We start from the raw sequence: 10,101 nt of genomic DNA, 5'->3' as shown, positions 1-10,101 counted from the left end.
ACAAGGTAATTGGGCCTCTGAGTCTCTATTCCCAGTTTCCTTAGTTCCCGGGTTAGGTTCACCTGTTAAATCGGAGGAGTCCGATTTATGTGTAAAGATAATGCCAGAGTGAAGGGAGCCAGATTTCACTTGAAGGAGCAAGAGCCAGTGTCGTTAAGAAGTGAGCCGTTTTGTACTCTTAAGGAGGGATGCCGATTGACTTTGAACGGGCTGTCCTCGCTTTAGAGTTTGGGCCAGTTGACGGGAGCTTACTTGTCCTTCTTGGGAATGAGGCCAGATAGCATGTCCTTTCTAGCTTACAAAGGCTTATGCGGAGCATTGTTTTTTGTAAGTGACTTTTTATTCTCCATGTGGCATTTAAGTACCGATTTTCCTTAAGTTAAGGACGGTATAGACTCATCGCCAGTTTGACCGTGTATCACTTGTCGAACGGAAGCCACTGTCATCCAAGGACACTAGTAGACTTATATTTCGCTGGAGCAGGAGTCTAAATGTGCTTTTGTGGGTACCCTTACGGCCAGTTCTAACGGGAGCCAGGCCCCACAAAAGTAGGCTTATTCCGGTGGAAAAAGGAGTCTTTAAAATTTGCTGTGTCGGGTGAACGGCTATATGTGAACGGAAGCCACAGTCATCCGTAGGACACGAGTAGAGTTATTTCGCTGGAGGAGGAGTCTAAATGTGCTTTTGTGGGTACCCTTACGGCCAGTTCTAACGGGAGCCAGGTCCCACAAAGGTAGGCTTATTCTGGCGGAAGAGGAGTCTTTAAAATTGCTGTGTCGGATGTACCGGCAACGTGTGGAAGGAAGCTGTTGTAACCCAAGGATACAAGTAGGCTTGTTCCATTGGATTGGGAGTCTAATATGCTCTTGGCGGCTGTCACACGGCCAGTATTAACGGGAGCTAGTCACCGCAAGAGTAGGCTTATTCCAGCGGAACAGAAGTCTAAAATGCTTGGTCGGGTGTAGCTTTCCTATCCTTTGTTAGAACGCTGTGTTGGTTGTGTCCAACACTTTCCGGCTTTTTAGTCGGTCAATTCCCTGGTTGATCCTGCCAGTAGTCATATGCTTGTCTCAAAGATTAAGCCATGCATGTCTCAGTGCAAGCCAAAACAAGGTGAAACCGCGAATGGCTCATTAAATCAGTTATGGTTCCTTAGATCGTACCTATCCTACTTGGATAACTGTGGTAATTCTAGAGCTAATACATGCAACTAGAATCCCGCCCAGCAATGGAAGGGATGCTTTTATTAGATTAAAACCAATCGGTCGGTTCGTCCGTCCGAAACCTTGGTGACTCTGAATAACTTTGGGCTGATCGCACGGTCTCTGTACCGGCGACGCATCTTTCAAATGTCTGCCTTATCAACTGTCGATGGTAGGTTCTGCGCCTACCATGGTTGTTACGGGTAACGGGGAATCAGGGTTCGATTCCGGAGAGGGAGCCTGAGAAACGGCTACCACATCCAAGGAAGGCAGCAGGCGCGCAAATTACCCACTCCCGGCACGGGGAGGTAGTGACGAAAAATAACGATACGGGACTCATCCGAGGCCCCGTAATCGGAATGAATACACTTTAAATCCTTTAATGAGAATCTATCGGAGGGCAAGTCTGGTGCCAGCCGCCGCGGTAATTCCAGCTCCGATAGCGTATATTAAAGTTGTTGCGGTTAAAAAGCTCGTAGTTGGATCTGGGTCTCGGACGATCGGTTCGCCGCCCGGCGTTTAACTGATCGTTCCGGACGTCCTGCCGGTTTTTCCTTTCTCGGTGCTCTTCATTGAGTGTCTTGATTGGCCGGCACGTTTACTTTGAACAAATTAGAGTGCTCAAAGCAGGCCGTGTCGCCTGAATGTTCGGTGCATGGAATAATGGAATAGGACCTCGGTTCTATTTTGTTGGTTTTCGGAACTCGAGGTAATGATTAATAGGGACAGACGGGGGCATTAGTATTGCGACGTTAGAGGTGAAATTCTTGGATCGTCGCAAGACTAACCGATGCGAAAGCATTTGCCAAGAATGTTTTCATTAATCAAGAACGAAAGTTAGAGGTTCGAAGGCGATCAGATACCGCCCTAGTTCTAACCATAAACGATGCCAGCCAGCAATCCGCCGAAGTTCCTCCAATGACTCGGCGGGCGGCTTCCGGGAAACCAAAGCTTTTGGGTTCCGGGGGAAGTATGGTTGCAAAGCTGAATATCAAAGCAAAAAGCATTCCCCTTATGGGTAATGATTCATAGTTCTATCTTCGAACCTCTAACCCCGTTTTAATCTTTATTAAACAAATTTTAAATAATACATACATATTGACGAAATTTACAAGCATTCTAGAAATGTCACAAGTGGCTCCGGTGCTACCCTACGTCCTCGTCGTCGGAGCTGGGACTCACCTCAAGGGGTGCTATAGGCAAAGTCCGAGTGCTCCCCTTGAGGTGAGATTAACAAAATGGGTAGCAACCCCCGATGGTAGCGTGCCTAACGTGCTCAGTACCAACGGGGGCCTTTTATATCTTTAGCTAGGTGCACAATTTTATTTATTTCATTGTGTTGTGGCCTATCCTTGGTTATAGCGCACAGCACCTTAGTATTAACATTATTATTCACTAGCACCCTTATATTAATTTCTTTAATTTTTAGGCCACCTTTTAGTTCCTTTTTATTAACCCTTTCCTTACACATCACACCTGCACCTCAGATAGGTTGTTTCTCTTTTCAGGTCCCAGCCCCAATCCGGGGAGATGTCCAGGGATGGTTTGTCATACAGGTGACAAACTAGGCCGAAATGGCGAAGAAGAAGCCACCACCCGGTGAAGACACAGGGGGAGACCTACTTGCACCCGTTTAGGTTACCGTCCTGCCGGATGAGGAGGGCGCGGGGAAACTCTCAAGGATTGTCGGCCCCACCCGGGAATCCAAGGGAGCGAACCCGCACCCCCCTACCCGACTAGAGGGCGAAGAACTCCCCGCATGAGTCCAGATGGGGCTGGGCTACATGCAGGGAGTTATTGACCCAAGGGGGCGTAACTATGATGTTACAAACCTGAGGGGATTTAGTTCGGGTATACACCACCACCCTCCCAGGCTCAATTGAATAGAATCTTAGGATTCTTTCTTTTTTTCTTAATTTTTTCCCCCCCTAAAAAAAGGCGCTCATAATTGCCGACTTTTGCTCATAATTGGCGACTTTGCTCATGACTAGTGCTCATAATCGCCGACCTGGGTCCCCTGGGTGCTCATAATTGCCGACTTTTACTAATAATTGTCGAATTTGATCATAATATGTGCTCATAATTGCCGGCCTGGGTCCCTGGGCATCCCCCCGCATCATTTTATTCTTTATTTCAAGGATAATTATAATTACAATGTTTTTTACAAGATCTTATAGGGTAGCAGAACATAATATGAACATAACATATTTAAAGGAATGCATACAAGTTAAAAAATTACAAAATTAAAAAATTATACAGTAACAATAATCAAAAATATTATAACAGAATACCTCATTATTATCGTTTTTTTTGTTTTTTTTGTTATATATGTTTCTCTTTTCTGCATTTCTAACTTTCCTTTTCTATATATTATTTTTTTCCTCTCTCTTCTTTTTATCAGTTATATCATATACATATATTTCCAACTTCTATATCATTCTACATAGTTCATTACAACAATTAAAAATGTTATGATATCAAATACATAAAATACTTAAAAAATACATAATAGTAAAAAAATTAAGATAAAATACAGTAGTGACAAACAAAATAATAATAATAATAAAAAAAAATTAACATAAAAAGAGTTATATTGTTGAATATAGAGTCAGTACATTGAAAAAAAAATTTTTTTAAATAAATTAATAAATAAATAGTAGGTAAAAAGAATTAAAAAAAAATAAAAAGAGTTATACAAAATAAAATACCTCACAAGAACATAGTAATTAAATACAAGGAGTATTTGTAGTTGCTCAATCTCATTAAAACACAGATAACATAAGTGATAAATGGCATAAATATATGTATAATTCAACAGAGAGGGAATAAAAGAGGAAAGTACAGAGTAAAATATTCCATAGATTCTAAATATAAAATTCAAAAAAAATAAAAATAAAATAAAATTAAAAATTAAAAATACACCAATTCTAAGACATTCATAGGAACTTTAAAAATTACAAAGCATAGATTCCTTAATCTTATTGATTTTTTTTTTTCCTTTAAGTACATTCATCTCATTCTTTTTTAACCAATTTTTTCTCTAGTTAACCCTGATAGTCCAGGTGTGCATTTAAAATTTCCAGACTGGACTTCAATGTTAGGTTTATTATCCGTTTTTGGATAAACTTAGGTACAGTGAATCTTTTACAAAAACTCATAAATGATTTTGTAGCAGCTCCTCTGGATCCAATAATGACAGGTAATATCTCAAACTTTTTACCATCTGTAAAAAAGTTTTTTAAAATTTCATATTTTTTAGTTTTTTCATTTAATGCATTTATTTCCATATCACCTTCTTCAAATCGAATAGTGGCATCTACTATTATTCTAGTTTCACCCTTTTCTAGAATTAAATCAGGTTTATAGACCATGTCGTTATATTTAATTACAGGTTCATGCGCTACTCTGAACTTGTTTATTACCATATGATTTCTTATAATATCTACAATTCTATTGTGTCTATTAATTCTTCTGGGGGCGTGCATAATACAACGACCAATTACATGACCTAAAGTTTCCAGGGGTTCATGACAAGCTCTACATTCTTTATTAGTATTGGGATTAGCTCTAGCCAGAGCTACACGTACCCCATATGTATTCGTACGTAATTTTACAGCGTCTATAAATCTGTTGTCAGGCAGTGCCTCCTGGTACAAAAAATTGTTAGTAATTGGGTTGTTCTTAAAATATTTAATACCTTTACCTTGGCTTTCTTTCGCCTCCCATTTATTAAACCAATCATCTTTAAGTAGTATCTTTTTTTCAATCAAGACAGATAAATTGTAAGGTCTAGGGATTCCCAGTCTATCCAGTAGCCTATCTTCCACTGAATTTAGATTACTTTGTAGTATTACAATTTTAAAAAATTCATCATTTTCAAGTTTCCTAAGGGAATGAACAAGTTTTAACTGAGCCAAAGATATAATGTTATGAATATTGGGAAATCCTAGACCCCCATCTCTTTTTCTAGAATAAAAAAAGCCATCGGCTGTAGATTGCTGTAAGTGTAGCCATTTTTTTAAAGAGTTTCTAATAATAGCGTCAATTTGTAAAAGAAAGGTGTGACAGGTAAAACTGGCTATCCAGATATAAAAAAATTTAGGTAAAATATATGTCTGTAAAAGTATAATTTTTTGCCTAGGCTTCAAAGGAAGATGAGAAATTCTATCTAATACATTTTCCAAACACTCTAAATGATATTTATTTTCAATCCCTGATTTGATAGTGTATTTACAACCTAAATATCTGAAGTCTTCATCTACTTCTACTCTTTTAATAAGTTGGTTGTCCAAAGTAAGGGTAAAAGGTGGGCATAACCAAGTACGACCCTTAGGTTCTATGCCAAAACAGATACACTTGCCGACAGAAATTTCCATGCCAGTTTTTTGGATCAGACTATTAAAATTTTCTAACAATATCTGAAGATTTTTATGATGATTGGTCACTAAGACCATATCATCGGCGTAAGCAAAAACCGGAGCTTTACTACCATTTAATTCGTAACCTAAGTCTGTTGAATGTAGTGTTCTAATAATTGTGTCCATTACTATATTAAATAGTAATGGACTCAATGGGTCTCCCTGTCTGACACCTCTTTTCACTTTTAAAGTCACATCAGTGCCACTAAATTGTGTTACGTTGTTACTATAATATGCATCAATTAACTGAATATAATTTGATGGAAGACCTCTACTTTTTAAAGCACTGGTTATAGCAGAATGTGGTATAGTGTCGAATGCTTTGTGGATATCTATTAAAACCCCATAACAACTATTATATTTCTTACCTAGCTTCAGTAGGGTATCCAGTGAAAAGCAGTTGACTAGCGTATTATTTTCTTTAATAAAACCTTTTTGACTAGGATGTAAGTTAATTACTTTACTTAACCTCTGTTCGATGATCCCTGAAAATATTCTGCATATTATTGAGGAGACTGTAATTGGACGCCAGTTTGCTACATCATCTAACTTCCTCCCTGGTTTAGGTATAAGGGTGGTACGGTTATTCTTCCAGCATTTTGGCACTAATCCGGTACAAAGTATCAAGTTATATAACTTACAAAGAATATACAACGTCTGTCTGTTATTAATGTCCTTTTTAGATACCTTATCCGGGCCAACACCAGAGCTATTATTAATCCTTCTAATTCTATTCGATACCTCCTGTATAGTAATTGGATTTTTTATTATGTCTAGTTTTTCTTCATCAATCTTGTCCTCATAGAAATTAATTTTACAATCCCCTTTGACTCCCCATAATTTGCTGTAACATTTAAATATATCTTCCGAATTTAATTCCCCTGTCTCATTCCCATCTATATTTAACCTGTCTTCAAAGATAAATTTAGCAAGCTTATCAGGGTGGTTATGGAACATTTCTTGTACATTTCTATATTTATTTTTACTAGTTATGGTTTTGGCTCTGTTTATTTTACCTATATCAATATTTGGTTCATTCCAAGTCTGTTTTTTGCCCAAGCAAGATAGTAAATTTTGATACACAATATCTATTCTGTTAATATCTACAGTACTGCTATCAATAAGACTCTGTAAATCATTATCTAAAACCTGATACTTGTTATGTAACTCAATACAAGTTAGGGAATGACAATACTCTCTTATATCATTCATCGTTTGTGGATCAGATGGTGAAAAATTATTATTTATAGGTTCTTTATCAGAGATTATTTCCGTAACCAGATTTTCAAAATTTATCGTTGCTATTTCTACATCGAGTGATAATTCACTGGTACCACTAACTACACTTTTGAATACACTATCCTCATTAGATACATAAAAATTTTCATCATTATTACTAAAAATAGTTGAGACACCTTGATTGTGAACATCATGTAAAGGACCTATTATTTCTTCATTAATAGGGAAAGTAATCTCAGTGCTGACTCCCATATCAACTTTTTGATTACTTTCACTTATATTCTTATTTTGTTTTAAATTTCCAGTATTCGTGTTTAGTTTATCAAGTTCTTTGCAACGACATTCCAGTTCTTTTATTCTTTTTAGGAGAGTTTTCTCCTCTTCATTTTTCTTATTCAAAATTTCCTTAACTCTTACATTCCAATTATCCCTAATTTTAGAACTTTCATCTTCAGCTTCATATAAACGAGCCTTTAATTTTTGACTCTGGATCTTTAGCACTGAGATCTCTCTTTCCCGTAACTCCAATTCTTTTTGAATCTTTTCATTAATAGCTTGAAGTTCGTTTACCCATTCCTTCTCTTTAGACAAATTCTTTTCATTATTCTCTAACTCTAATATAACCTTACTTAGTTCGCCTTCTTTCAAACTAACTAAATTTTGAAGTTCTATAATTTTACTCTCAAATTCTAAAGCTAGGTTATCTCTACATTCCGAATTACACTTTAAGATACAGGCCTCTGTATTAGCTAAAATTTTTACAATCAAATCATTAAACAGTTCATAAGTAGCTTTATTATCAAAGTCTATTTCAGTATCCACGACACCTTTAAGTTCTTGAATGATTAGTTTTCTCACTTCACTATAGTCTTTAATGAGATTTACCTCATCACTGATAAAAATGTTATTGTTATCCGGTTTACTTACTGGTTTTGTTCCCTGGGAATTTAAGTCCTCTTCAGGTGATCCCTCTTCTACTTGCACTATATGTTCTTGATGTTCTTCCGGGCTAGTAAACACTTCTTCCCATTTATAAACTAACGTACATTCCATAGAATTAGCACCCTCCTCACTCAGCAATGAAGCTTCTTCATCATCTAATGTCGTTATAGAAGTAGTTCTGCTCTGTGTAACGGATCTAGGTAATTTTCCTTGCTGCACCAGACGATGTTTTTTATTTCTGATGTCTTCTAAAGTTTTGTTAGGAAAATAGGCATGAATCAATTCATTTATATTTTGTTTACCTTTATTTTCAAGGGCTACTTCTATAAATTTCTCGACCTCGTCGTCCTGCCATTTTTTACCTTCTTGTCTCTTCTTTTCTTTGTCCAATTTCAGCTGCTGCCATTGTCTAGGATGTCTTTTAGACTGATGTGTCCCTAGAGCTCCCTGATTTTTAAAAAATTGTCCACACCATTGACATTTGAAATCCCCCTTAACTTTGGGGCCACTACACTTTGGAATATGGCAGTCCGCCGCATGTGTTTTTTTGAATGTACTTTCACAAACTTTACACTTAAATACAAATAGACCTGCATGCACTGTCTCTAAATGAGTGTAGAATTTTCTTTTGTTTAAAAATAATAATTCGGGATGTTTAGAGCACTCAAATTTTTCTATCGGAAACAAATAAACGTCTATTAGTTCTTCTTGGCTATCACTATTATTATCGTCACAGGCACTAACTGCACTCATAATGATGAACAAGGAAAATAATTCGATCCACCAAACTATACACATGATTAAATTAATCACTGGTTTTCATATTATAATGTCTAGGTTAATTGCATTTAAGAAAATGTCACTTCAATACTTTCCCGCCAATTCTCTCACAGCCTAATATTTAATGTTATGGAATCAACTTTTGCACTTTACCACTGTTAATATTAAAGTTATTAAATGTGTATTTAGTATTAAATAACTTTCTTCACTACAGTTCAATGGTAATTTCTTGTCCATTTATAATAACTCACACTTTTGATAATGACATGAGGATTTCCCGCCAATACTTAAATGCACATTGAAAGCACTCCACTCCAGATATTAATAAATCCTAAATTATCAAAGATCTATAGTTAGTAATTAAATTTTTACTTTCACAAGACAGTTAAAACATTAAATAATATTTTCCTTAAATATCATTAATGCAACTAAATATGAAATCGAAGAAGAAACTGATTCATTGTCTTGTGGTATAGCTTAGCGCCAAACCTCATTGTTCACCAAAGATAATATATTTATTCACTAATCACTGTTAATTGCACTAAAATTCGTTGTCCAGTCCATAGCCAGGTCTTCTAATCACAACCACTAATTATATCTTCCAAATTACAAAACCAGAAAAACCTTATTAATTAGCCAGATAGTCGTCGTAGAGTATCCACACGGTAAGCCAGCGGAGCTGTTCCAGAGACAACCTTCTCCATCGGCGCACTTAAAGGAATTGACGGAAGGGCACCACCAGGAGTGGGGCCTGCGGCTTAATTTGACTCAACACGGGAAACCTCACCAGGCCCGGACACTGGAAGGATTGACAGATTGAGAGCTCTTTCTTGATTCAGTGGGTGGTGGTGCATGGCCGTTCTTAGTTGGTGGAGCGATTTGTCTGGTTAATTCCGATAACGAACGAGACTCTAGCCTGCTAACTAGGCGTTGGAATCTTTCCTTCCAACGTTCATGTCTTCTTAGAGGGACAGGCTGCCTCTAGCAGCACGAGATTGAGCAATAACAGGTCTGTGATGCCCTTAGATGTTCTGGGCCGCACGCGCGCCACACTGAAGGAATCAACGTGTCTTCCCTGACCGAAAGGTCCGGGTAACCCGCTGAACCTCCTTCGTGCTAGGGATTGGGGCTTGCAATTATGTCCCATAAACGAGGAATTCCCAGTAAGCGCAAGTCATAAGCTTGCGTTGATTACGTCCCTGCCCTTTGTACACACCGCCCGTCGCTACTACCGATTGAATGATTTAGTGAGGCCTTCGGACTGATACCCGGCACCTCCGTCTTGCGGTGGTACCGACGTGTCGGAAAGATGGCCAAACTTGATCATTTAGAGGAAGTAAAAGTCGTAACAAGGTTTCCGTATGTGAACCTGCGGAAGGATCATTATCAATTCATCACCACTGCGGTGGTTGATGTCAAAAGTTTCTTATTAGTGTGTCGTATCAGTTAGATTGACACCGTTGAACGGGAGCCACTGATCTTGACAGGCGAAGGAGAGAAAGGTGAGCCGTGTCTTCCCT

At 37.8% G+C, this 10,101-nt stretch overlaps 2 pseudogenes; both read left to right on the top strand.

The window, feature by feature from the left end:
- Nucleotides 1-1,034: 1,034 nt before the first annotated feature.
- On the top strand, nt 1,035-2,233 carry LOC145688588 (small subunit ribosomal RNA; annotated as a pseudogene).
- Nucleotides 2,234-9,202: 6,969 nt separating this feature from the next.
- On the top strand, nt 9,203-9,967 carry LOC145688604 (small subunit ribosomal RNA; annotated as a pseudogene).
- The last annotated feature ends 134 nt before the right edge of the window (nt 9,968-10,101 follow it).

This window comes from Thermobia domestica, chromosome 6 (genome assembly GCF_964235325.1).
Source record: "Thermobia domestica chromosome 6, izTheDome1.hap1.1, whole genome shotgun sequence".
NCBI lineage: Eukaryota > Metazoa > Arthropoda > Insecta > Zygentoma > Lepismatidae > Thermobia > Thermobia domestica.
The sequence above is the reverse complement of the archived record's forward strand: the minus strand, read 5'-3'. Positions and strand labels throughout refer to the sequence as shown.